Source organism: Cupressus sempervirens, chromosome 6 (genome assembly GCF_028749045.1).
Source record: "Cupressus sempervirens isolate cs-2001-9-10 chromosome 6, ASM2874904v1, whole genome shotgun sequence".
In the NCBI taxonomy this organism is placed as follows: domain Eukaryota; kingdom Viridiplantae; phylum Streptophyta; class Pinopsida; order Cupressales; family Cupressaceae; genus Cupressus; species Cupressus sempervirens.
Window position 1 is genome coordinate 257,759,907 of NC_143123.1, and position 6,000 is coordinate 257,765,906.

The 6,000-nt window shown below is 30.1% G+C and overlaps 1 protein-coding gene across 4 annotated transcripts in view; it reads right to left on the reverse strand.

Moving 5' to 3' along the window:
- The window catches only part of LOC149552226 (meiotically up-regulated protein), a 168,667-nt gene extending 166,368 nt beyond the window's left edge, over window positions 1–2,299 (reverse strand). For 2 of the 4 annotated variants that reach the window (XM_089787741.1, XM_089787744.1), the window contains exons 1-2: window positions 2,119–2,299; window positions 1,968–2,001 (exon numbers count right to left, since the gene is read on the reverse strand). The gene's annotated coding sequence lies outside the window, so the exon portion shown is untranslated. The remainder of the gene's footprint in view (window positions 1–1,967; window positions 2,002–2,118) is intronic. The other 2 variants (XM_089787742.1, XM_089787745.1) reach the window with 1 other exon arrangement.
- Between the last annotated feature and the right edge of the window lie 3,701 nt (window positions 2,300–6,000).

Sequence of the window (6,000 nt, forward strand, 5' to 3'; positions counted from 1 at the left end):
ATCATGTTGAGAGACTCCATTACATGAGAATCTATAAATGATATCTCCTTCACTAAGAGGGAGTTTTAATATTTATAAACTTCAAGACATATCATCTTACCTACATTGGTTATGTTGTTGATTGGGTATCTCTTGCTCAGCTTCAGTTTTGTGCTCTAGTTCTCCAAAGTCCAAAGTATGACAGCAATGTTACTTCCAGCTCGAGAAGTATATTTGCAGTTCTTTATGTTGTCTTATGCTTGTTTCAGAGATTTGATCACATTTCAGTCGCCTTCACGATTATGTCAAAGACATTGTCATGTAAAAATTTCCAGCAATGTCACCATCACGCTCTCTTCCTTCCATGTAAAGTTCCAGTCTTTATGGTTCGAATGGCTCTGAAGACAAATCATTTTATTCTTTATTTTCACCCTCTGCGGTTATTGTTATGGAAGTACAATCATTGTTAGTTACTCATTCTCGTGGCTTGTGTTGGGTCCTCATATTGAGTACAAAATTATTTCTCAATGGTCTCTTCATTAAGGTTTAGCAGGCATGCCAAATGTCTATCTCCTGTTGTCAATAAGAATATGAAACCAAAAAGAATGTAAACACCGCTGATGCTTGCTGATGTGTCGAGTGTTTTTGTATTGGAAGATCGAAGGTTCATGTTTGATGTTGGTACGGTAATTGTACATTCCTGTGTATAAAAAGAATTGTGCATAGCTCAACACTGTGTTCTGGGGGTGGGTGATATTTATATGAGAGACTCAGTGTGATCTTTGGGCAAGACGAATTCAGTGCGATATTCATATGAGCGGAACACAGTGTGTTTTGTATGTGTCGAGAATTCTATTTTTGTCTTTGTGAATTGAGACAAAGATTCTTCTCTCTTTAATTGTAATCATCATGCAGCAAATTCTAGGGTGTGATTTTTCATTTAACTGAATCGCAAAAGTGCTGTCATTACTGTGAGCACTTATTTCTCTGTAAATGTCTGCTGTGTGATCACAGACTAGGTAAAGAAGGCATTCATTTGTCTTAGCTTGTGATGCATTATTTCTAGTATTCAATAAAGGATCTATTTTTCGGATGTGGCTAGGCTTTTCCCTCAAGTGGAGGATTTTCCAGGATAAATACTTGTGCAATTTATTCTTTTGTATTTTGAGTTTCAGTATATTGTATTTCTATGTATTTTGGTTCTAAAATTTAGCAGCAGCAACCACTGCTCTTTCTCAAAAACTCTCTCTAATAGTACATATTTCAGAAATGGAATCTGTAATGGCCTTTTTCTAACAAGAAAAGACCAGTATATAGACAAACCTAAAATAAGATTGTTGATATCATTTCCATTAGATTTTATTTTTCATTCATATCTGACTTAATATTTTGTATTTGTCAAACACTTCAAGTCTAACTCTCATACCCCTCATCAACGGCATATGAGTCACAAGTCTGATTTGTGCCAAAAGAAATTAGTTTCTACTATTTAATTCTTTAACACTTTTAGGAGCATGATATGAATGAAATGGCTTCTGAGCCACAGCTAGCGCAAACTCTGTCGCTGGACAAGCAGATGTGAAACTAATCGACCCTTTTCATCAAATATTTTTGCTCTCATTGACTCTTTGGCATCCTGATGATGGATCATGTAGTATGAAACGTTGATGAAAAAACTCTTACACAATCTTTCCCAGAAATTAATACAATATTCATGGATTGTAGAAATCTGATAGCTTTAATCGACCCTTCTTGTTCTAATCCACTTGCCAACAAGCCCGCCACCAAAGACTGTGACTCGAGTGCCCTAGTGAGTGGGCATTTGGTCCTCCAAAGAGGGTGAATAACATCAAGTATTACACATTGCTACAGTTCAAGGCAGAAAAAAAAAAAAACTCCACTACATTACTATTTCAATTCAACAAATGATATTATTTCAATTCAACCAACAAAATAAAATCCCGAAATTCCGTATAGGGGCTACTTACTTTCCTCAATTTTCCGAAAGCAATTTCAGTCTCTCTGCATAACAATCGAAGGCTTGAGTTTTGAAGGCATGCTAATATTTACAACTCGTAATCTTCTTCAACCATCCGAACTTTGTGAATACATGAAATTAGGGGACAGAAGGATTCCTACCTTGAACTCGTTTTTCCCAGGGATCACAGAGATCGAATCTATCCAGTTATTTGCTGACAGCTTGAAGGTCGGCAGAGGCTATTCAAGGTTTCTCCTCTCGGTGTCGTGAAATTTTTAGGACTATAACAATGGCCTGATAGGTGTAGATTTTGCGTGAAGCAATCAAATTATTCTCCTTCGTATTAATATTTTAGCTGATAGGTTATTTGTAGGAAAGTTTCCGAAAATTAATTTTTATGGAAAATTTGCAAGTGGCCTAAAAATTAAAACAAAATTTTATTAATTATTTACTCTCAGTTTTAAGTCTTATTTTGATATTTATTAGTTTCATCTCTACATTAACGTATACTGTGATTTATTCACTTAACTTTTGATTTTTTAAATTGATTTAGACTTTAGTTTTTAAATTATTTTAATCTATTTTTATATTAGTTTAATTTTATTCTTTATAATTTATTTAGTCAATAATATTTATTACACATATTTTATTTGTATTTCTCTTGTTAATTTTTTATAATAGAATTTTTGATAATTTTTTACATGATTTTTTTTTTCATATTTGATAAATTTAATTTAAATAAATAATATTTATTAATCTATTTAAAAGATTTTAGTAAATATTATGTTATTTAAATTAAAAATTATTAATAATTTAATTTGTTCACATAAGATAATAATTTAAACATTTACTTTTAACTATTGTTTTTTTTTTTATTTAAAAAATAATTATTTGTGATCTCCAATTAGATTATGTTGTGATCTCTATTTATTAAACTTTTGATTTTTTAAATTGATTTAAGTTTTAGTTTTTAAATTACTTTAAATTATTTTTTTATATTGGTTTAGTTTTTTATTTAAATTTTTTTTTTCAGTTTCTATAATTTATTTAGTCAATAGAATATTTGTTAGAGATGTCGCTATTTTTCATATTATTTTTTTTGTATTTCTCTTATTAATTTTTTGTAATAAATTTTTTAATGGATTTTTTTCATGATTTTTTTCATATTTTGATAAATTGAATTTAATTGTAATAATAAAAATTTTGATGGGTTTTTTAATGAATTTTTTTAATATTTTGATAAATTTAATTTAATTGTAAAATATTGAAATTATTGAACACATTTCTTAAGCAATATTTAAATTTCATAAATATTGTAAATTTTATATCTATGTTTTAATCTTCAACTTTTTTCTTTTCTTTTTTTCATTTTAAAAAAACTATAATGTTCATTCTACATTTTTCTTCTAAATCTCATCTCCTATCATGCACTCGTTGCATGTACAAAAGCATGTGACTGCTAGTTTATACTCATATGTACTTTGAGAGCAGTTTTGCACTCCCTAAAGCACAAGAGGACCCCATGACCTCAACCAACTTAGAAGGCCTAAACTTCTTAGTAAAATCTTTTGTTTAATGGGACCATGTTGAGTGGTTAGTAGAAGGGTTTATGATCGTATTAATATTTTATATTCACTTATATTTACTTTAAGAGGAGTTTTGCACTCTCTATATTTTATACTCACATATATTTATTTTGAGAGAAGTTTTGCACTCCCTAAAGCATTAGGGGACCCTATAACCTCGACAAAATTGAAGGCCTAAAATTCTTGGTAAAATTTTCTATTTAATGGGACCATGTTGAGTGGTTAGTGAAAGGGTTAATGGTTATGTTTATAGGTGAATTTAAAGTGAGAAGAAATAGGTATATAAAGTATAATTATATGAAAGATAATTATAAAATTAATAGATATTTAGTATGTGATAATATAATAGAATTAAGATTTTGTTGATTCTTCAAGTTGTCCATTAGTTACTAGATATATTCAATCTATGTATTTTCTAAGACAAATTAGCTCTAGGTATCTTAATTTCATATAGTCATGAAGTTTGGATAATTGAAGAAGATTATAAGATGTAAATATTAGCATATCTTCACAACTCAAGCCTTTGATTGTTATGCAAGGGGTTGCATTTGCTTACGAAGAAATGAGGAAAGTAAGTAGCCGCTAAACGGGTTTTTTGGTATTTTATTTTGTTGGTTGAATTGAAATAATATTGTTGTCAGATTGATAGTTAATAATTACGCTAATAGATAATTCTAAAGAGAAAAAATAGGTATATAAAGTATAATTTTATAAAAGAAAATAATTTTTAATAGATTTAATACTTGTATTAAAAAGAGGTACAATGGTAATATTAATAGTAAGATGTATGCAAAATGATTTTTTAAAGCGTATAATCAATAAGTAGTGATAATATATTATAACATGTCACAGTAAGTTCATAAACAACAATTGAGATCTCCTTCATAAACAACAACAATAAGTACATTGAATATTTGATCATTCATATGTTATCTTTACGAGTTAGCTTTACACCTAAGGTTAGAATTAGATCTAATTATTGGGGCTAGGGATAGGGTTAGGGTCAGAATTATGGTCATAATTAGGATTGTGGATAGAAACTATTATAAACTACATCCCAACCCTAATGTGATGCATATTAACTCTAATTGCAAGACTAACCATGATTATAATCTTAATTAAAACTAAACCATAACATTGTCTCTAACCTTGATTTAAATATCAAGAACACAAACTCCAACACTAATGTTAAATCTGACCCTAATTCAACTATGACCCTAACCTCAATTTTTATTCATAGAATGGGAATCTTGTACTTGAATTCTAACATAGACTCTGAACCTAAGCCAATTTAGATTTAATCGATTCTTATTCTTGGCACTAAGTTAACCTTAATAAAATATGTAGTTGTGAAAAAATAATATTTTTCTCTAAAAATGCAAAAATGCAAAATTAGAGAATGATACTCGTTTCTTGCTACAAAGAACTATGGTTTTTTGTGAGGTCCTTCCAAAGGAATTACAAGATTAACAATTGTAGTAGAAAATGGAGGCATAGATCCACTAGAAGTCTTTTAGTTCCTTTGTCCTTCAATCATGGGGTGAATTAAATTGCTCTAGGAATGTTCAATATATATTGGTGATAAATTTACTCGTTCCTCAGTCACTAACAAATGAGGACTATAGGTAGATTGTGTGAACTTAGGAAGCAAGATGCTTGAATAGGCTCCAGACATGTCTTGCTAGATCCAGTTTTAGAAAGGGGAATAATGCAAGATATTTGAATTCACTCAAAAAGATAAATGAGGGAAGGGAAAAGATAAGAACTAAGCCATGCCCCGCCTCAAGGGTGAATGTACTATCCCCTTGGTTTAGAGTGGGAATGATCGAGGTGGATCTAGATATGAAAAAAATCTCACTGTCAAAATCTCTCAAATTTGGCATTATTATGAAGAGCTCAAACAACTGAACCCGGTGTAACTTAAATAGGAAAAAAGGAGCTTGTACGTAGAAGTTACGTTTTTTCAAAGTTCTAGTCAATAGAAGAATCAGGGGTTTAGGGGAAAAAATTTCAAAATGGATTGTCTCAAATCTGTCCTATAAAATATGCAAAGTGTAGTGCCCACCCATAGTTTGTTTTTCTGTTATGTTTACCAAACTCATTTATGCCTATTTCATGCATGTGTTGGTTTCAAGGAGAATGGATTTACAATTATGTCATTATTTCATTACTTGGATTACATGTATAGCAACAAAGAATTACTTAGTTTATTATATTTCACATTTTGATTGTTGATTATGATTACTAACGCATTAATAATGCTTTAATGATTCTTAGTTAGTAATTATGGTTGCTTTCATGATGATGTCAAATGATGAGTTCTCATGTTTGAATATGTGATGATTTATACCCAAGATTTATTAGAGTACTTACCCCATAGTTGCATGTGTATGGTGTGAGTGTTTGTTTTACTTTTCTGTTTGATGTGTCTGACGTGGTCAAGGGAGGGAGTCACAG